The sequence below is a fragment of the Squalius cephalus genome (assembly GCF_949319135.1).
Source record: "Squalius cephalus genome assembly, chromosome: 20".
In the NCBI taxonomy this organism is placed as follows: Eukaryota; Metazoa; Chordata; class Actinopteri; order Cypriniformes; family Leuciscidae; genus Squalius; species Squalius cephalus.
The window spans coordinates 5,260,930-5,282,762 of NC_137141.1; the positions used below are offsets into that span (position 1 = coordinate 5,260,930).

Genomic DNA, 21,833 nt, shown 5'->3' on the forward strand with positions numbered 1-21,833 from the left:
GTTAATATCGTTTGATGCATCTTCATTTATTTTTTATCCATTTGTTAAAGATATCTTGCCACTCATTAAAGTGGTCCAATAGTTTGAATGTGGCAGAACCCAGTTTTTTAACATTCTTCATGAGACTCGTGACCAATATGATTTGTCTCCATGACAATTGGGTAGATTGTAGGGATCCTCCGATCAGGATTTTTGCAGTCAATACTAACTATAATTTTTTGTTGTCATCATGATTGGCCGATACCGATCATTCAAGCTATGTAAGTAGCTCATGCAAATGATGTAATCTCTTGGTTGATGGTTACTGTAACACTGTTTTACCCTGAAGGCATTTTTAATAATTTCACGTGATTTTTAAGTGGCATACTTAAAAATAATGGCTTACAATTCTACAACATAGAGAAGTGTTTTCTAATGTTTTACTGAACATAAGAACTTCTTACATGTGTAAATGCCACAACAACCATAAACAAATTATAATTGCATAGAAAAAGCAACAAGTAATAAGATCCTGGTAGATGAGTGATGATCTTCCAGCGCTGTTTGTGCACTGGCACACGGTAAATCAAGACCTGTCAATCTGAGTGATCGATCCAACCCAAGCACGCTGTAAAACAGTGTCTGATTGGTCTCTGCTAGTGTTGTCACGGTACCAAAATTTCAGTATTCGGTACCAATACCAGTGAAAATCCACGGTTCTCGGTACCAATTTCGGTACCAAAGGGCTAGAAATCAATAAATTCTTTGCTGATACTTCCTCGTCATCATGGAGAGCGCAGTTCGCACCGTTTCAAAAATAGTCGATCTCCGAATGCGAATGAACTTACTCTGAATTTTAGTATTGTTTTTATATGAGGATCCTTTTTCAAATACAAGGTCAATATTGATTTTCACTAACGACAAAACAACAAATTATCCATGAATTTATATGGAACTAATCTTTAAAAGCTTCCATCTTCACTCTCATGTAATGTTGCACTCGGAGATCGACAAGTTTCGACAAGCGCTTGCTCTCCCGTGGCGTCTGTCGTTGCTATGCAACCATGAACATAGGCCTGCCTGGAAAAACGAGCGCGCCGCGTCGCTTCTATTATGAGCGCGCTTGCCGCGCGCCTACATTTGGAATAACGAATCTGCACGCGCAAAGAACGCGCTATGTGAACGGCCACTTATGGCAAGTGACATTAGCCTAATCCAAAATATTTCCATATGTGTCTCTTTCCTGCTTTCTTATCAACAAGTGGATTTACAGCCACCAAATCAGCAGTGCCGCCGGTCGCCATGTCTCAGTGCTTTAATAAAGAGGACGCGCAACTGCACGCACTCAGTGCATGCATGCGCATCAAGGAACCGGGTTTGAACGGGTCCTCGGTACCACCGGTACTAAGAAAACTTGGTACCGTGACATTTACATTTTTTTAGTACTGAGTTGGTACCGAAGTACCAGGTCTTTTGACAACACTAGTCTCTGCACATCTTTCCATCCCACTATACACGAGATCCAGTTTCCTGATGTTGACCGCGAGGTGTACAGATCCCGGATGTCCTATAGCTTTAGCCAAGCAGCATGTCATGTCACTCCATGAGGATTTTCTCAAGATCTCCGCATCATGTTATGTTTTATATGAGCTTGTTTGAATCAAGACAACCTGCTCTAAATAACGATGTGCAATTGACTATGGTTTACTTATGTTTCGCGAAGTTACAAAGCAGAATGTGGCACAAAAGCCTCCTCTGTATATTGTTTACATGCACGTTTACGTAAACTTTTTACGGTAATAATACATATTGCAATCAATTCATGTGATTGGCCAAATTTAGTGACTACCGATCGAGTCATTGAATGTGATAATCGACCGTGATAGATCTGTGGCCAATCTATAGACCCTTTTACAGTTGGTAAACATGGTGACGTATTTGTGTGGGCGGGGCTTAGCTGGAGGCAGAAAGATCCCTCTGGCCGCTTCACTAACACTAGTTTGCCAGTTTGTTAGCTTGTTTTTTTTAACAATGACTGGAGAAAATCCAGTTTTAACTTAATGTGCAAGGTCACTCACTGTCCAGGACCGCGATTGTTATTTGCAAAAGTTAATTTTAACGGACGGAACCAGACTGGCCGACCCGTACACGCTCAGTCAATGGATGGACGATCTGACAGGATTAACGTTAACGCTACCAACGGTTGAGTGGCCTGACTTCTACACCTGCCCGATAGAGAAACTGAGACATATAAATCTTTAGATGCCTATAACTATGTGCTGAATGGTCATGTAAAGATTTGTGTGTACGATCCGCAGTTCTACCTAACCAGCGCCAAAAAGACGACAATGTAAAGAGTGACATATTACGGTGCAATTTTAAAGATGTGGATATTTTCTAGAAATAAAAATTCCAGATACAGCATACTCATTTTTCATTGATTCTTGCACCCAATAACACATCAAGATGACATTTAATAATAAAAATAATAATTTAAGCTCCTTATTATGTAGCCGAATCTGTGCTGGTTTGTATTGGCCGCCTCCAGTTTTCCGTTTGTTTTGCCTCCAGCTAGCGCCGTGACGTAACTGTGACGTCGGCGCAAAAGGGGTCTATTGAAGCATCCCTAGTAAATCGGGATAAAACTGCTGATCTAAAGATGTTAGAATAACAGACAAATTGTGATAAGGCCTTGCAGGGATGGATGCTCTAGCCTTCCTCTTTCACTGCCCATTTGAACCATCTGTAATCTGCCCTGAGGGGTTTGCCCTTCAATGCGCTTATGCAGCAGTTGCTTTGTTTCCTTGATGTACAAGTCAGGGCATTCTTCATTGCACTGGACTGTATATACACTATTGCTTTGTGTTTTGGTGTTAGATCCTTTGGGTGTAATAGTTCTAGTGTGCTGAAAGGTTTGAAATATATGGAGACATTGTGTTTGTTGAAAATCCTCTGGAGGTTTTCAGATTCTCCAGTCATTTACTGTGCGGAAAGATGAGATTGTTGTGTTTGTTTTGCTGTCCTCTTCTGCCCGTTGACAAGCTTCTTGTGTGTGTTCACTGTTTGATTTTCTGATTAGTTTGGACATGGCATAATGTTTTGATGACAACAACCTTATTTTCAAAGATATGATGGGGATCTCCAACATAAGGGAGGAAATATAAATATCCTGAAAATACACCAGGGATCAAGTAATAGGCTTAGAAGAGGTACACACTTTAAGTGGTGAAAGTAAGATAAGGAGCCAGTCGCATGACGTTGAATTCCTGATCCTAATGCTGCAGTTTAGGGTTTCAAATAGTGTACAGGAATCCTGGTCACATCACCATTAGCATAAAGCTTGTACACAATATTTTATTTATAGATTATACAATCTACTGCAGGAGTCTCAGAGCACAGCTATAATGGGATCATGCTCAACCATTCTTTCATTCTCATTGCTACATCTAGTTATAGGCTTGCTACTCACAACTCACGGCCTAACTACAATCATTTTATTAAAACCTCTGCCAAAGACCAAACGTAAAACTTGCTGATGCTGATGGCTAATGTCAAGGAAGTATGCAGCTCCACTCCAGTAGATGTGACCATGACATTGTCCACCTTTGGCCTCTGTATAAGTGTCTAGTCCTGCATTAATTACTTTAAGTTTAAACTTTGTTTCTCTGTGGACTGATCCAAAAACTCTAATAAATTCCAGAAGTTTTGCAAAAGTAAGCTAGTTAGACCAGAAATTATGGATTTCGCCTCTTTCTTAATCGTCACCACTCCATCTCAACTGTCCAGGTGAAGGGAGCAGACGTTGAAAGTGTCTACATGAAGGTCTTGTACAGTGGTGGAGACTTCATATGATTAGATCTCCAGAAAGGCTTGTGGAAGCTTGGCACCCTCAGACCCTTTGGTCCTCTTCCAAGCCCACATTTTGGTGACGTAATGTCATTTATATTATTGGGTAGCAGTTCACCAGTGCAGGGTTTGCAAAATGGCACATTGGGGGCATATCACGGACACTTCTTTACCATTATATAAGTAACTTTTAACCACAGTTAGGAATGATATCACAATATAATATAATTCTGCCTGAAATCAGACATGTTACTAATTGAAATGGAATTGAAAAATACTTAACTCACATAAGATTCTTTGGCAACTGGCTATTTTTTTCTCTTGAGACAACCAATCATATCCTCACTAATGCTTTTGAGATATGTACACTCTCGCTTAGAACAAAAATGACCATTATTTAAATGGTCTAAATTATCTAAATTTTGAATGTGCCCGAACATCAGACTTTTCACCTGGTTAAATCTCTTAACCAACCAATATTTAAATTCCTCAACGGAAAAAATGACTAATATTTAAATCTCTTAATTGCCTTTGAGTACTCCGTCGTGTGTCTGAGTCACTGATATATGTGCTAGCCAACACTATAAATACAGTATAGCTGGATCTAAATCCTGAGGAACTCATATCATTATATATTGTCATATCGCCCAGCCCTGCAATGTGTCCCATGTTAAAGTACTAAGGCATTATAGCCTATAAGAAGTGCTATACATATAAATTTGACTTGACTTTGGGAGCACCCTTCTGAAGTACAGTCTAGGCCAAGTCTACATCAAGTGTGCAGCAGCATCCAGACGTGATGCCCAAAGACTCGGTCCCGCGGCTCAGCCTCGAACTCTCGGAGGTTGTGGTTGGGAAGAGAATGTTGGCAATTCTCTCGACCGTCATTGACAAGACCTGCCATCTGCTCCATTGGACTGTTATTACACAGAGGAGCGCGTTTAGCATTTGGCTGCTCCCTTCACAGTGTGCTTTCATACTTACCGTTTTACTGCTCAAGTTTGACTCAAGTCTTTTCTGCTGAACCTTCTACCTGCCATATTTTGTTTGATTGATGTTTGATTTCATACATCTGTATGAACTTGTTATTGTTTGCATTTTTATTTATGGACGAGTCAAAGAGACTCGAGAGATGGTTCTTAACCCTATAAAGCTTCCTATATTAAATTTGAGTCGTCTAAATGTTTAACATCAAAACTTTGCTGTAAACCCTGTTGCACACACTCTACTACAGTCTTTCTGTCGTCTGATTGATAGTTTAGACTTTTTTAGCAAGTAAAAGGTCTTTTAGTATAATTGCACAAACGTCCCCCTTCAGCTCGTGCGTCACATGTCTTTTTTGCACAAGTAAATGTAGGAATAACTTTTATATTGTTAGTAATATTTCTAGATGAACACCTGCTGGACTGAAGCAAATTAGGTTTAGTTGATTATTCATATATACTTTTTTTGAAAAATGCCTATTTTTTTCTCAGTACCTGCTTCCTTTTTTGTCACAGCTAAGGACATTCGTTATGGACTTAAGAACTTAAGTGGCATATGTATTCATAATATATATTTATTTAGTTATACTGCCGATTTGATTGCAACCCAGGTTTATTGGACATTGGTGACATTTCTGCAAAAATATACCTATACATACAATTCACTGCAGTTTCCAGCTGAAATTAAGACTTGAGGCTGTAAAATACCAACATGTCATATTCCTTTTCACACAAATAATGAATACGGGGCAGATTATTGATTAATAAATGCTTATTTCGTGTGGATCCTTTACTATGTTATGACCTCAAAACACTTTTACTATAGTGCATCATTTGTAAACAAATTCATTTTGATGTTTGCATCACATAATCATCTCCATATGTTTGGCAAACTTACTCGGCATCTTAGCTGATACAGCACTGCACTTTTAATGTGAAGGAAACACGTGTCCCGATAAAAGAGCTCAAAGTCTTCTAGAAGCAAGCAAAAATGGTTAATTCAGTAAAAGCATTTTCATATCACATTTGCTTTTGTTAACACTATCCGTTAGATTTAGTGCAAGTTTTAGTGTATGTGGTAAGTTAAATTCAAACGCACACTTTTTTTTTTTTTTTATTGCAAACAAGAATGAAGTTACAAACAAAATGTAACAATACAATAGACATAAGAGTATACTACACCAAACGATAAACACATGTACACTAGACAAACGCACACTTTTTTAACTGTTTCACAGAATATTTAATACACTATTTAGTACCAGTAACTGTGAATTGTGCTTCAAGCAATTCAATATAATTTTGCACAAATGTACTCAAAGGCATGTTTTTTTGCATGACATCTGCAACAGAGAAAAAAACAATATTGCCTAAAGCACATGTGAATGTGTCACCTGAAAAGTGCAGCAAATTGTACCCGGAGCAACAGATTTCAGGGATTTTTTTAGAAATATCACATATTTCCAAAGAGCCTGGGTTGTTTTATTTATAGTTTTGTTCTTGTCACATCTTTATTTAATTTCTTTAGGATCTTATGTGAGTACATTTAGTATAGAGTGGCACGGTTTGTTCATTCCACACATGAACCGCTCGAACACTCTGGTTTCAGCTGTAATGAATAGAGGAGCACTGAGGAGATAAGGTGTGTGAGAGTGTGTTTGAGAGCCGCGAGCTCCCCAGGGAGGCAGAAAACTATAGAGACGTGATCCAGGACTGCCACCGTCTGAGCGTCTGGCTGCTGGTCTAGTCGAGAGAGAAGATAGATTTAAATACACTGTTGAGCAAGGGAAGGACTGGGCCAGTCACTGCTATATAGAGATATCGGGGGAAATGCTGAAAGGGGTCACACGAGAAATCAGATTTTCTTTGATCTTTTGAGATAAAAGCTGCAAAAATTGCTTATTTGCATTACTTTGCATTTAATGAATGAGCACTGTGTCACTGTTTGTCCGACTGTTTATACTGTGTCTTATTTTAGTCTTTATTCTAAACTGTTTTAATTATTTTTAGTTCTTTCTCGTTTCTTTATTTTAAACTGTTCTTTATTCTAAACTGTTTTAATTATTTTTAGTTCTTTCTTGTTTCTTTATTTTAAACTGTTTTGTATATTCTTATTTCTTCTGATTATTTTTAATAGTATGTAAAGCACTTTGAATTACCATTGTGTATGAAATGTGCTATATAAATAAACTTGCCTTGCCTTGCCTTGCCTTGCCTATTTTGAAATTCTCAAATGATGTCAGATACTCAAGATATTAACATGTTTACGAATGAAGAGGGCATTTCTTAAAGGCACAGCAGCTAAAGAAATCTCCTGTTTAAACCTAAGAGAGAGAGAGAATGATTGTTAATGGAAAAAACTAATTATGACCGATTTTAGCACAAAACGGTGACTGCATGGGAGAAAAAATAAAACAGTTAATAAACTGGCCCTATTTACTTTGTTAATACTCAACACAATTCTGTGCTGCATGTTATTCCAAAGAATCATCTAAATTATTTTTCATTGAAATGTTATAACTTGCTTCACCTCTGAAATAACCATGGACCACAAAACCAGTCACATGGGTCAATTTTCTGAAATTGAGATTTATGCATCATCTGAAAGCTGATAAATAAGCTTTCCATTGATGTATGGTATGTTAGGATTGGACAGTATTTGGCTGAGATACAACTATTTGAAAATCTGGAATCTGAGGGTGCAAAAAAATCGAAACATTGAGAAAATCTCCTTTAAAGTTCTCCATTTATGTTCACGATTGTGGTGCATTCACTCACACAAATACATGTTTTATATATTTACGGTAGAAAATTTACTAAATATCTTCATGGAACATGATCTTTACTTAATATCCTAATGATTTTTGGCATAAAAGAAAAATCAATCATTTTGACCCATACAATGTATTGTTGGCTGTTGCTACAAATATACCCGTGCGACTTGTGACTGGTTTTGTCATCCAGGGTCACATATACTGTTGCAATTTAAACAGTAAATAGGTATTTAAAATGAATATAATAGTAAATAGCAATAAATGGTAACACTTTACAATAAGGTTCAATAACATTTTCGATCATTTTCACAAAACTTTTATGGCCCCCAGAATATTTTGTTGAATGAATATGAAACATGCAACATGAAAAGAAAGAACAGAGCCTCTGCTTTTAAAACAAACAAACAATTAAAAAAATATTTTAGCTTTTTATCAAAACTTTAAATCATGTTTTAGTCAAAGACTTAATCCGGATCGGATTCAGAACGGTGATCAAAAGTAGATGGAGTCCATCACACCCCCAAAGCTTCACAGTCCTATAGCAGTTTTGATTTTATTTGCTGTTTAATGTTGATAATCGTGTTATTTTACATGTGCATAAGCAGTGCTCCTATCGCTTGTCTCTGCTTCATCTTGCCTGTGTTTTGATCAGGAGATTCTGTACTCTTTCAGAAGATGTTTAATGTACCATTTAACAGTGAAAACACGGACTGCCGGAAAAATCCGTCAATGATGGGGAAAGATTTAACCTGAACTTACAATGAAAAATACTTATAAAGCATTTATTAATCTTGTTGTATCGGTTAATATCTCATGCACTTGAGATAACATGAACTAGGGTTATTATCGTTAACTAAACCTAAAACTGAAGTAAAAATAAACCTAAATAGCAAAATAAAAATAAAAAAAACTAATAAAATGACAAAAGCACATAACAAAATTACTAAAAATAAACTGAAAATATAAAAATAAACTATTTGAAATGTTAATAAAGCTATAATACTACTGACATGAATTAAAGATTAAAAAATACTATAACAAATGTATTGATCATTGTTATTTAATTAGTTAATGTTGGTCAATGCATTACTATTGGGACCATATTGCAAAGACCCAATAAATGATGATCTGCTTCCATGTTCTGTTCAAAAAGCCTCTTCAAAATGGCAAACTCACATTCAGGTCTGACTCTATTTTGGTGTAAAACACCCACTTCTCCTGATCCAGTTAATGCAGTGTGTGAAACGACTGCCAGACCTTGATTCCTTATTGTATTACAGTTGTGGATTCAGTCTTTATGTGAGAATCTCAGCTTTTTCAAACACACTGCATGCCGACGTAGTTTTTGAGAGGGTCATCTCAGGTGAGCGCTGGAGATGTGCGTGTCTCGCATGCGTGTGGGAGGCTAATGCTGCAGGCGCCGAGCTTCTCCAAACCTCCATCTGTTTACTTCAAACTGTCTGCGTCCCATTTCAGCCTGTAGTCTACTGAGCACACACACTGAAAGATCTGCAGCACCTCACTCAAAGCTGATGCACATAATATGATGTATACTGAATATTACAATTATGGTTATTAAATATAGTTAAATATGAACTGATTAATAATAATAATTAGGGCTGGGTAAAAAATATCGATTTCTCGATTTTAATCGATTCTCATTTTTACGAACCGATATCGATTCTTAAATCCCAAGAATCGATTAGTCAGTTGATGAATGAATGTAACATTGTAGTGCGCATCCCATCCAATAAATCGCAATAATCTTTGTGCTTTGTTACTATTGATATGAAACAAAGTCTCAGATTTCAAATTACGTCCATTTTCTTACGAAATTCAAAAACATAAATAGCGTTTTGGCGTGAGATCGCTCTGGCTCAGCTCAAGAGAAGCACATGATCTTCTCTTCCGCCTTAATAACACCAGTTACCGTGCGAAGTAAACATGAATGAGCTTCTGAACAGAGTACAACTTATCGAAATCCATATCATGTGACATGGAATCACTCAATCAGTGTTTCAACCGTGGAAAGACGTCAGTAAAACAGCTTGTAAACAATGTCATGTAACGTCACATTTACCTCAGAAAAACCATATCCAGTGACCATAAACTCGTCAGTCAGCGAGAACAATTAACTCTAGAGAGGAGCATGTTGCTAAATATATGCACCATATTACATATTCATTATCATTTTTAATATTCTTCTATTTTTAATGTATGTTTGAATAAATCTGGCAGGTTTTTATGACAGCCACCATTTAAATGTTTATATTTCATATAACTTTATTATTATAAAAATAAATAAAAGTGTAATTTAAGTGTTTGTATACAAATCAGTTCATTTTTACCTTCAATAGTAGGCTAATGAAGCCTATAGGCTACCACTGACTCCCATAGTTAACAGCATTAGTGAAGAGATTTGTTTTCCTTTAGAAAATTTGCCATGTATTGTACCTGATATCCAAAATAATCAATATTGAATCGAATCGAATTGCAAGCTTGTGAATCGAAATCGAATCGAATTGTGAAATTTGTGTCAATACCCAGCCCTAATAATAATGTATTCGATCAAAGATCGATCATGCAGTCTGGTGGTTTATTTTTTTGTTTAATTATTATTTTTTATGTATTATTATTGAAGCTGCTGTACATATAACACTTATAATATATATATATATATAATTATATATTTTTTAAACTTGTTCCCAAACGCCATTTTTCAGATAACCAGGTTGTCAAACTCGTGTCATTTGAAGAAATTTGCTGAATGGCTTTTTTTTTCTCAGAACTATATTATCGCTCTTTATATAAGGTTGGATATTAAATATCCAACTTTATCTGCATAGTGTATACATACAGTACACTCAAATAAAGTGATATATACTATAGTATATCTCAACTGCTTGATTGCATGTGTTATCGCTCACCTCTAATCTTCTAAATGCGATTATAGGGTTTGACTTTTTCTCCTGTGTTCACATTCTAGCACTGTCACAGAGTCATGTGGGATTTCTCTGTTTTTCATTAATATATGTCAAGTAGGACAAACATTTTATACATGTTATCTCCAGAAAAGAACTTACAGCTAATATTATAATTATGACATCTTGGTTATTAATAAATGTGTTAATCTCTATAGAACCAGAATCTATCAGATAAGGGTATGTGGTGTGTGTGTGATTGTCTGAGTCACTGGGGTGTGTCCCGTCAGCGAGGTGCCCGTTTAGTTCCCTCAGACGACGGGCAGGACGCCAGCGGGAGGAGCTCAGGCTGTGCATGAAACTGATGCCATTATACCAGCAGCCCTTAAATGCCTGCTCATATTTAGCACATACACAAATGCGGGCTGTGCAAAGTCTCTGGGCATTTGTTTTTGTCTTTGAAATTATTTGTCAAGGCTCATATTGATCTTTTGCACTAAAGGCTTTTGAATGGTTTTCTTTTTTAGATATTAATTTATACCTAAAGATATTGAATTCAAATACTGTAGGTCTGATTAATATTTAAACAAGTAAACAAAAAACACTATTACATGAACATGATTAGGGTACAAAGTAGGCCCCGAAATGTTATTTTATTTATTAACAAATTAAAGGCAGCACTTAAAGGTGCAGTAAGCGATTTCTGAGAACCATCATTGAACGCTGTTGATATCTGAAATCAACCCAAACAAACAAACCAGGAGATAACATTCATTGCTCTGACGAACGAACGACAAGGAAGAACAAAAAAAAATAACATATAGTACACAAGAGTAAACAAGCAAGAGTTTGTTGTTAATCGCCAGGAGCACACACTTTAAACCAATGTTACTCAAGTATGGAGCAGAAACAATGAAGCCTTGCGTCCGTTTTCAGGCCTTCATGCTGAGGTCTCTCCAGCGCTGGAAAGCTTTTCTAATATTCAAGTGGGTCGTAAAGCTCTTGTCTGATCATAACCCTTCTTTTTAACCCTAATGTCATAACCCTAATGTCTTTCAGCCATCTTTTTCTACAGTCTTTCTTCAAATCTCACTCTTGCTTACTGTCTCATGAGTGGATAAGCCCCCTACTGCTGATTGGCTCACTCTCCCCCGTCCCCCATCATGAGTGGACATGCCCCCTACTGCAGATTGGCTCACTCTCTCCTCCCCCATCATTAGTGGGCACACCCCCTACTGCAGATTGGCTCACTCTCTCCTCCCCCATCATTAGTGGGCACACCACCTACTGCAGATTGGCTCACTCTCTCCTCCCCCATCATGAGTGGAAACACCCCCTACTGCTGATTGGCTCACTTTCTCCTCCCCCACCATGAGTGGACACACCCCCTACTGCTGATTGGCTCATTCTCTCTCCTCCCCCATCATGAGGGGACACGCCCTCTACTGCTGATTGGCTCACTCTCTCCTCCCCCTATTGCTGATTGGCTAGAAGTGTGTGCTGTGTCCGATTCACTTTAAACAGCGTTTTTCAGAAATCGCTTACTGAAACCTTTAACCTTTAAACAATAACACCAGCAGGTCTTTCTCAATCAGCTCTCTAGCTCCCGAGCTTGTGAATCAGTATATCGTGAGCATGAATTCAGCAGTGGTAAGGACAGTAAAGAATGCTGGCTCACTACATGACTATGTCTTCACTGTACAACATCACTACTGGTATTTATGAACAACAGCAGAGCTGATATCTTTCTGACATTATTTGTTTATATAATTTAAAGTACAGTACATTATGATAAATGCTTTGCTTGTTACATATACGTGCAACATTTCAGCCGTAAATAAATTATAAATGTTAGCTAGATTGTGTTCATTACATTTCTAGTGTGTGTTTATGCTGAAATATAATTAAATAATTGGTAGTTGGCTCAGGTGATTTATACTTTGCGTTTCAGCACTTCCGTTAAGGAAACATAGTGAACATCGATGCTCTCTGCTTTTCACGGTGCATTGTGGGACTTTTTTAGGGAGCGAACGTTTCAGTGCCCTGGATGGATTTTTTGATTGAGAACCCTTAAAAGAGCCCTTAAAATGGCCGACTCCCTGATCAGTGCCCTGCCTACTGAACTAGGGAGCTGATTGAAAACGCACTCCAAAAGACAATTTCATTTACTCTTTCCTCGTCATTGCATATATTGCATATTCAGATATTCAAACAACAAAATATTCCGGGGGGTCATGAAAGTTTTGTGAAAATTATCAAAAATGCTGCCACTGGCCTGTGGGAAAAAGTTTTTGAAAAATAAATTTCAGTTTAAATTACACAGAATTTTAAGTTGTTTGTAATGATGTCAACATAATTCATCAAACAAATCTTAATGCAACTTAAAAGACTTTATTAAATCAATAAATTAGAGCTTTTAACTTGTAGCCATGCATTTATTTAAGTTGTGGTAATAGATGAAATTCTTGTCAGAGTGATATTAAAAATGGCACAGTATTATGTGTCCCGTTCCATATTTTTTGTAACTGCTCCTTCTGAATGACAGCCGTCTGAAGTTGGTTACCGTGATCTTTGAGGGAACGCAGTTAAATCATAGACACATACACACAGCTTCTCCATCTCTAAACCTGTTCGTGTTGGTCTCCGTGTTAAAGTTTGAGCTGATTTCAGGTGAATATGACTGTTGGCTTTCACAAGCATAAATCACCCTCACCACAGTCAAGTCTCTCTCTCTCTCTGTTATGACTCTCTCTTTGTCATGGTTCAAGCCTCCGTTTGCTCTATTCTCTGAGGATTATCTGAACGAAACTGAATTGAACGCAGCTCGGCGGAATAATAAGGCATTCAGCTGGCCGGCCTGACACTTGGCGTGTAATTAAGGGCCTGGTGCTGCCGTTTGATGCCAAATGAAAGAAAATGGCTTCGCTCTCTCCTGCTGATTGCTGCCTGGCATCTTTCACCTGAATTTCCCGGCCATCCCGGCATTATGCAGCCGATTGCGAGTGCGTGGGTAATTGCACAGCGAGTGAATGACGGCTCCCGTAGACTGTGTGGCACCGCATCACTGCTCAGGAAAAGTAGCGCACCACACACAGGCTTCATGGTGTGCAAAATAAGGTGGGTCAGATGACTTAGAGAATCAGCATTAAAGTGGCTGATTATAAGTGTCATTTAGGAAAAATTGCAAGAACAGAATGTGATCCCATGGATAGTGAGCAGCACACATTTGCTGTTCTTTATGCTAACTTCATTGGGCTAAATTAAGGAAGTGTTCATGGAGAAGGCAATCCCATAATGCAAATACACTGTACAAAAATTTGGGATAAGGTTTTCACTTAGAAATTGCTAGTAAATTTCAGAAATAATTGATAATAATAATGGCCAGTAACACACTGAATTAAACATGACATTTTGTAGAAAGACTGGAATAGTAATATAAAACATAGTTTTAATACAAAATCTTTTATACAGTGTTTTTTGAGCAAGAGTTGAGAGCATTTCTACAAAAGCTTAAACAGCATTCTTTACCTGATTTAACCAATAAAAATTAGGCTTGTTGTATAAATTAATGCATTCAGTTATGTTAAGTGTCAGTTATGTTAAGTAATATTTTTTTTATTTGAATAAAACTAGCTAATTTTTTTAGGTGTAGAAATTTACTCAACTTCTTAAGGTTTCATTAACTTCCTTGTCTTTTCCAGATCTGGAAATTATCATTTTGAAAACTGATATTTCCAGCTTTCATGACTGTGGGAACCCTGTTTAAAGTAATGTTTTAAATCTGAATGTTAAAGACCTTTAGAAGAAAATCAAACCTAGATTGTGAAAAATACACATGAATGCAATTTCAGCAAAGGGATTTCCAAAATATTATCCGAAAACACCTTCTAATTAAGACAATCTCTACACTCTCTTTACGCAGACGTGATTTAGACAGACGATGCTTCCTCAGATCAACACATAAAAGAACCTCAGATGCATTCACAAATAAGACCTCTCACATGCGGTTTCATTAAACACTTTACTTGTTTGTGTGCTTTCTCTGTGCTTGTTATTTTTGTGTGTGTGTGTACCTGGAAAACCCTACATTTGTACAGTATAAAAATCTTTACGTCTATGGAAAGTCCCCATAAAACATTAAAACCCAATGTGTGAGTGTGTGTGTGTGTGTGTGAGAGAGAGAAAGAGAGAGAGAGAGAGAGAGAGTTTTGATTGGGTGGTGATCAGCACAACACCTGCAGTTATGTACAGACACACCAAATAACACATACACAAACGAATCAAGGAAAATTATTACATTGCTGAATTTTGCTGCAAAACCTTTTGCACACAATCTACTATGTGCCTTTTGTGTGATCATCACAGCTGGCCCACCTTTACAGGTACTCTGCCCTGCCCCATCTGTGAGCCAGTGGCATCGCTCTCTCCTCTACTTCTCTCCTCCTTTCAAGCACCAGCTCAAGGCTTGGGTTCATCTCTCAACAATACAAGAGTTTGGTGGCTACAGCCGGTCATCAGATGGATTTCTTGTTGTTTTGTCGATTTAAGCCCATAACACCTCGGGAGGACTCGACAGCAGATCCAGCGTCCTGGATCTATCCCTGCTGACCACCACCCAACTCTATGCCGTTTTTAGTCCTTCAACAGGTTTGTTCTGCCACCGCACTTCCCACTGTATCCAAATCCCTTTCCGCCTGTTCAGTGACATTGCCTATCAGCTGTTTCCTGGCCATCCCTTCAATCTCCAACAGTCCAGTGGTTCTCCAGAGCAACTGTCCAGAAAAACCTCTACAGCTGACCTCTACTGGTAGATTCCAGGCCTTCCGTCCTTTTTGCTGGCTCTCGAGGATAAGGCCTTGATATTTTTTAAGCTTACGCTCATGTGCCTCCTCCATCCTCTCTTCCCAGGGTACTGTTAAGTCTATGAGCACCACCTGCTTGGTACCTCTAGACCAGAGGACAATATCTGGTCTGAGGCTAGTGTGTGCTATCTCCTCTGGGAATGTGAGCTGCTTCTTCAGGTCTGCCCGCACCTCCCAGTCATTTGCTGAGGCCAGGGCCCCTCTGCTCCTCCGTCCTGTTGCAGTGCTCTCCCATCCCCCAAATATGGAGGTTTGATGGAGTAGGCAGGACATCGTAGACAGAACACATCAAGAACTTAATCCGACATCCTTCCATGGTCCAGATGTCCTGCCACGTCAGGGCCCTTTCTCGTACACCCTCCCACCTTGTCCAGCTGCCCTGTTTTTTTCATGGCAACAACCTTGACATGCCGGGTTTCCTCCTCTGCTTTGAGGACCTCCCTCTGCACCATGCCACGGCGTTCTTTTGAGTCAGCTTTTTTCCAGCTCGTTCTGGTGGAGCAACCCAGTCCAAGCCTGCCCAGAGCTACTGTCCCAACGATTTCAGCATGATGCATTCGATCCTCAGCCTCCGTCAGTGCTATGCTGACAGACCATTTACGACCTGTCCTGACCACAATACCTGCTTGGCGTACTCTTTCATCCTTATTGCCTCGCAGCATCATGGCTTGGTGTCTCTTTGTCGCTTTATACTCCTTGACCACTGATGTCACTGGCAGCTGCAGCTTGCTGCCTGTGCTTTACAAGCTAATGGAGTAGAAGCTTCTTGTGACACCCAGCCACCTCCTCAAATACATGTTAATCTTCCTCTCCAATCCATTGACGGTAGAGACAGGTATCTCATAAAGAAGCAGAGGCCAGAGCAGGCTAGGGAGTACCCCGTGTTGGTAACCCCAGGCCTTATACTTGCCGGGTAGGCCACTCTTCCCTAGGGATGTCATCCATAAAGTAATAAAGTAATACATTTATAAAGTAAATGTAGGAATAATTTTTTTATATTTGGTAGTAATACTTCAAGATGAAGACTTAATGGATTGAAGCAATGTAGGTTTACTTGATTATCAATACATCATTTTTAGAAAAATCATGTCGAAATGTGAGTATTAAATACTCATTAAGTACTCAACAAAAACACAAATGAAATGTTTTAGATTTTGTCTAAAAAGGTTCCATTTAACTGTTCCATTTAAATATATATATATTGTGACGGATCGACTGCCTCTCCCTGGTCATCAGTGCCACCCCGTCCCTTAACTCGTCGCCCTTCGCCAGGTTCCCGACTGGAGTGGGTGTGATTGGAGAGGAGGGGCGCTGAAGAGGAGAATTGCCGGCGTGATGAGGCACACCTGAAGAACATGAAGCCTCATCACCGCCGCTGTTAAATGCTGCGCGCGCTCCTCAAGAGAGACCGTATTCCCGCGCCGTCCAATATGTGAGTCGCCGGACTCGTGGTCCAGAATGGAGAATCATGCATGACGCCGCTGACGGGCTAGGATGCCGGGCCGCTATTCCCCAGTTGTCGGGGCCTAGAGAGGACAAGCCGTGATGCCGAAGTGCCGTGACGCCCCTCGTGCCTCAGACCGAAGAGAGAGAGAAGTGCGTGTGACCGCCGGACACCGCCCCCTTACCTGGACCCATCCCATCTCTTCACCATCCCATCCCTCACGATTACCTGGCACGACGAGGACACCAGATCCCCTTTTGTTTTCACACTTTATTTCCCCATTTTTGGACCATTTTATGTTTATTTGCTTTAATAAATGCCTCTCCGAGGCCTGACACCACTCCCACCGTGTCTGTCGTTTTCTCCTCCCGCCACAATATATATATATTACTCAGACTATTAATTCATATGTCAGGCTTTACAGGGTTAATAATCATTTGACACTTAGCTAACTGGCAAGCTTCATTAATAATAAAATGATTTATCTTGAAAAATCTGTCATGGAAATATAAAGATAAATTCAATTCACATTTATTTGTATAGCACTTTTCACAATACATATCATTTAAATGCAGCTTTACAGAAAATGTATGTATCTACATTACATTTTAGAGTGATCTGTTATCAGAGGTGACTTAGTCCAAGTAATGTCCATATTTCAGAAATAAACATATACAGATCACACAGATAGCTAACATCATGTATTTATTTAAACAATGTATTAATTTAAGTCAGAACCATGAGCTCATTGAAGTAATGAATACATGTTGTTTACAGAATTATAAGGATATATAGAAAAATGTAGCATGTTGATTCAGAGTTGGAATCATCTGAAGTCCTGTCAGGAGTTGGTGCCGTCTCTTCACAGGTGTTGGGCATCTGAAGTCTTCATAAGAGGCTGGATCCAAACTGGAGCTGACGTACTCTCTAGTTACCTCAGGATGGGCATCCCAAGAAAAAACAGAAAAGCAAATGGAAAATAATTAGTGTAGCTTCTGTTCGTAACATTAAGCAGATAATCATGTGCATTTGATCTGATATAACTGGAGTATAAGGTTATGAGATGCATTATATGAATGCTTGGTCTGTCTTTAATCTACATTTAAAGTGAGAGAGTCTGAGCCCCGGACATTATCAGGAAGGCTATTCCAGAGTTTATGCAAATAAACTGAGCCAAATGCAAAAACGCTCTCCTTCCTATAGTGGACTTAGATATCCTAGGTACTACCAGAAGCCCAGAGTTGTGTGACCTTAAAGAGCGTGATGAATTATAAGACGATAGAAGATCGGTTAAATACACGGGCTGAACCATGTAGGGCCTTTTTATGTTCTAGTTGGTTTGTTCCCTGACTGAGGGGACCCTTGGTACGGATGCACTGGCACAGAGCTGCCCCCGGGGCCTACGCAAGTATGCATTTCCCCCAGTGAGACTTCTTGCACAGACACTGGTCAGGGAGGACAAGGAGCAGGTCTTATTAGTTATGCTGATACTGGCCCAACCGGACCTGGTTCCCAGAACTGATGCTCTTCGCGACAGCTCCTCCCTAGCGAATTCCCCTGAGGAAGGACCTGCTTTTTCAGGGATGGGGCACCATAAGGCATCCGGGTCCAGACCACTGGAACTTCCATGTGTGTTCTTCGGACGGAGGACTTAAATTACCTACCTCCAGTGGTAGTTGACACTATCAATTCAGCTAGAGCCTGCAGGGGGGGGGGGCCTGCAGGCATTTTCGGTCAGTGAATCGTGCCTTGAATTCGGCCTGGATACGTGCCCAATGTTCCCACCACTCCTTTCAGGGACCAGGTGGTGAACTTACAAGCACTGCCCCCAGAGGAGGCAGACCCAGCCCTCGCATTGCTGTGTCTAATTCGCACACTGCGTCTTCACATGGACCGCACGCAGAGCTTCAGAAGCTCAGAGAAGCTCTTTGTCTGCTTTAGAGGTCAGCAGAAGGGAAGGCTGTCTCCAAACAGAGGTTGGCCCACTGGATAGTGGATAACATCGCCTTGGCGTACCTTGCCTTCCTCCTGGGCATTGGCGCATGGCGCCTCTTTGGCAGACATCTGCAGAGCTTCGGGCTGGGCAACACCAATCTCCGAGTGGAGCCAGTTTCTTCCTGTGTGTTGGGTTCAAACAGGTAATGTGCGGGAAGGCTGGCTCGGTGTTTATACCCGTATGTCTGGGTAGGTATGACTCGGCATGCAAATCTCACTGGCCAATGTTCATTGGCTCATTTTGTTACCACTTGGTGGTGATTGGACTTCCAGGCGAGACCCCAGTACGTCAGTGCGACGTAACATCTCCGTTCCCTCCTTCAGGGGACAGGGGTTACATTAGTAACTTAAGCCTATTTCACACAGCGCGTTGATCCCGGAAAATTTTCATAAAATTTTCTGTGTGAACGCAAACACGTCCCGGGATTGTCCCGGAACGCTCCATGTGTCAGCAAAAGCCGCAATCAATGCCGTAAGTGTGTGTCATAGTGATAACGCTAAAGCTGAGATTGTTCGCCAGCTTAGTGGAACGGTACGCGATGCGCTAGTTTATGATTGAATCAGAAAAAAATGCATAAGAGTTGTTTCTCGAGAGAGAAATCGCAGATCATAGGCAAACTTAAGATGCTGTGGAGAAATTACACGTCACATAGATGCCACGTGTCTTTACGGGATCTTTACGGGATGTGTGTGAACTCGCGCACAGATTCCGGAAAATCACTGGCAGTGTTAATGAACCAAAATCAAACGATCCCAGGCCAAATACTCTGTGTATTTCCTGGAATCTCTGTGTGAAAACGGCTCTAGACATTTTTACACCCTGTTTGAAATTTTCATTAAGTTTTGTTCACAGATTCTTTTTTTGCATGCTTTATGTGTGGGTTCCTGGTTTATTCTTACTGAATTCTGCATTCCATGGTCTCGATTAGTTGTTTTCCCATTTGCCAAGTTCTTGATTAGTTAGTGGACCACAACACCTCACTGGAGTAAATGACATATGTTAAGTCAGATTCTAATTGGAATCCCTAAAGGCGTTTGTTGTTTTGTAGCATGGAAACATGAAAATGCTCTCAGCTTATTCACAAGGGTGGGGTTGTCTGTGGATCGATTATAAGGGCAAAATCATGATGAATAAGTAGTATGACTGCTTGTTAATATGAATATGTTTTTATTGACTGAATGTGTTTTATTTTAATGTGACAGCGTTTGTTCGTTATTTTAACCCTTTGGTGCTCCTCATGTGATGGTCAAAAAATACCTTTTTTATTTGAATGAAATAAATGTACTGTATTTTACTTCAATAATGTTTTTTATTTAATTTTGTAGTTTTTAGGGGATTCTATGGCACTAAATTATATTTATGCAGTAGTTATAATCCATTTATTACCTATTAACCACTTTTTGAGCATTCAGCTGCAAATTAAATTTCCAAATTAAACTGCCGCAAATCTTGAATACTTTGGAGCACAGACTTAAAGTTTTATCTCTTTTTAAAGGAGACACTTAGCAGATTATTGCTGAAGTGAAAAAGGAAAAGGTGAAATTAAAGAGAGCTATAGAAGTTTAAGTTTATTGTTATGAAATATTTTCAAATTTTATATGAAACGTATATTTTCCAAAACATGTTTTACTCAAAGCCATGTTTTACTCAAAGAAAATCAAAGCCATAAATCTAAACTGTACAACTTTACAAACACATTTTCAAGATTAGTAATAATTTTTATAATTTTTTTAAATAAAAAAACAAACAAATGAATACCTTTTAATTTAGCATGAATTTATCAAAAGTGACAGTCTTTTTTTTTTTTTCATAGTTTGTTAAAAATAAATAAATCATTTTCAGCTAATTGGTGTTCTTTTGAACTTTCTATTCATCAAAAAATCCTGAGAAAATGAACATTGATTTTTGATGATTTTAATGATTTTTTTGAACATTGATAATAAGCAGAAAAGTTTTTTGAGCAGCAAATCAGCATATTAGAATGATGCTGAAAATTCAACTTTGATCACAGGAATACATTACATTTTACATTATATTCACATCGAAAACAGTTATTTTAAATGTAATATTTCACTATATTACTGTTTTTACTGTTTACTTTTGATCAAATAAATGCTGTCTTGAAGAGACTTCTTTCAAAACATTCAAAAATGTCATTGAGCCTAAACTTTTGAACAGTAGTGTATATCGATATGTAAACTGACATAGTTCTAACATAGTTCAAACATTTTTTTTACATTGAGCACTCTCATAAAATCATGATCACATTCCACCCCAAAATATAGGAAAAACTAGATTTTTTTATGAATTACTTTATTTCAGATTATGAACATGTTTTTATACACATACAATGTGTTTAATAGTTTCATTTTCCAAATAAGTCCTGCTTCTGTATGTTTTTAAAGTGTTTTCACAAAGGAACACTGGCAGGGAGCCTTGCAGCTCTGATATTAAGCGTGCTATCAGGCTCCCGGAGGGGCTCTTCATTGTCCCACCACACTCCACTGCAGCACCACTAACACATCATTTGTTACCAACCGCTTCACTGGTTTTAATTAGTGTCTCTGAATGCTGCCGCACAACAGAGGCTCGAAAAAATCAAACGCAACTGCTCCAAATTTGTTTGTATCTGCTCCAGTTTCACCACACAAGATCCTCCCATCATACAGCCAAATACACAAGAGCTGTTTGAGTTTCTCATCTTCCTTCAAAATATTTTCTCTGTCAATATCATACTGTAGCTGAGCTGGCAAACGACATGTTTTTGTTGCAAACGCAGTGAGGAAGTTATGTGCCTAATCCCGCTGCTACGGAAAAGTTAACATAAGACAACAATCGTTTGATTTGGGAAGTAATGGGATCTCATGACCTCATGGGGTCTGTAATCATGTCTATTATGTTTTGAACAAAAAAAAGATATGGAATATCTTTTTTTTTTTATGGTTATTTTTTTAAATAAATTATTTTAAAAACTGTAAACTCTCATCACGATCATCATTGGGAAAGCAGCATGAATAGTCAAGATTTT

General features: G+C 38.8%; 1 protein-coding gene across 2 annotated transcripts in view; it reads left to right on the forward strand.

Moving 5' to 3' along the window:
- The window catches only part of myt1lb (myelin transcription factor 1-like, b), a 143,374-nt gene that overhangs the window by 25,412 nt on the left and 96,129 nt on the right, over nucleotides 1–21,833 (forward strand). The window lies entirely within an intron of this gene.